Consider the following 1,599-nt stretch of genomic DNA (forward strand, 5'->3'; position numbering starts at 1 on the left):
ATTATTTGATTCAATTTTTCAAGGAAATGTGTATTTTCGCGTGTCATTTGCCTTTTAGCTGTTCTATAATCTATATTTAAACATTCAACGTCTCGTCTTTTATCTTTGATGATATAAGATACCGCTACATCAATTATAGTTTTTATCATTTTAGTTTGATTTTGCGAAAAATGCGCCTCAATTCCAAAGGAATTGATAATATATGAAGATACATAATTAATTCTATGTTCAATGATATCCCTATCTTTATAAGTCCTTGATTGTTTAGTATCAAATACGAACCAAAAAGAAGTAACAAATCGATCAACTGAAAAGGTGTCATTAACCCAACAAAATTGCCTTATTTTTCAGCTATATTTATGGGATCTTTGGTTAATATATCTGATGAAATTGTTTCGGTAAATTTATTTTTAACAAGTTCATTTTTTGATCGATTGTTTCATGTTGTAGTGTGGTTTTAGGAAGTGTAGTATCTATTAATATATTTTCTGATGTCTCTTCAGATTCCTCAAAATATTCTTCAAGAGAATTGTCATCACTTTCAGATGTATTTGATGATAATACATCACTGTTTTCTTGGACATAAGAATATTCGTTTTCAATATTTAGTGTATTTGTAATATGTATAGGATTTAGTCTTGATATGTTTTCAATATTCGAGTTGTATGAATTTCTAAAAAACAAAGGAAGTGCCGGTGGTATATTATATTGTGTTGCTTTTTTGACAATCAATGGCAACCAATATTTGTTTGACTTAAGTTTATTAAAAAATAAAAATCTGATTTTTTTCTTTTGTAATTTGTGATCAGGAGTTTTAATAAAATAAATACACACATCAGAATCATTTTGTTCATCAATAAAGGTAGAGTACAATTGGATAATTTCATTTTTGTTTAGAATAACTGGTTCTTCATTGAGTTCTTTTTGGAAACTTTCACCATATAATGGTTGAAAACATGTTCTGAGTTTGTTATGAACATCGGATTCATGACTTTTACATGATGAAAAAAGCATCCACAATTCATCTCTCAAACAAAAAGAAAACTCAACACCTTGATATTTGGCTAATAAATATCCTTTTTTAAAATAATTAAAAGAATTTACATCGAAAATTAAATCGTTTGGATTGCTCATTGTGTTTTGTTTTTTTCAAGATAGTTAATTTTTATAAGGAAATTGAAATAATGAAAACACATGAAATTTAAATGTTATGTAATTGTTTATTTACAATGTTTTATAATTATATTATTATGTATTAAATTGCAATATATAATATTTATTTATCACAACATTAATGTTTTAATGTTGGCGACATTCAATAGATACTAAATAGATTTTTTAATATATTATATTATTTTGGTTTTATAATTATAAAATGAATCCTTCCACACACAAAAACGATAAAAATAAATAGAAATACGTGAACATGATAATCATATTATTATCGAAGACTATTGAGATATATACATACACAAATTGGTTTGTTTTTTGTTGCAATAGTTTGTTTGAAAGTACAGTTACGATTATCAAATGAAATGAAATGATATTTACATACATGTATGTATGTATATTGTACATTATATTATATTATAAACTAGA

The sequence above is a fragment of the Entamoeba invadens genome (assembly GCF_000330505.1).
Source record: "Entamoeba invadens IP1 unplaced genomic scaffold scaff_1105074726103, whole genome shotgun sequence".
In the NCBI taxonomy this organism is placed as follows: Eukaryota; Evosea; order Mastigamoebida; family Endamoebidae; genus Entamoeba; species Entamoeba invadens.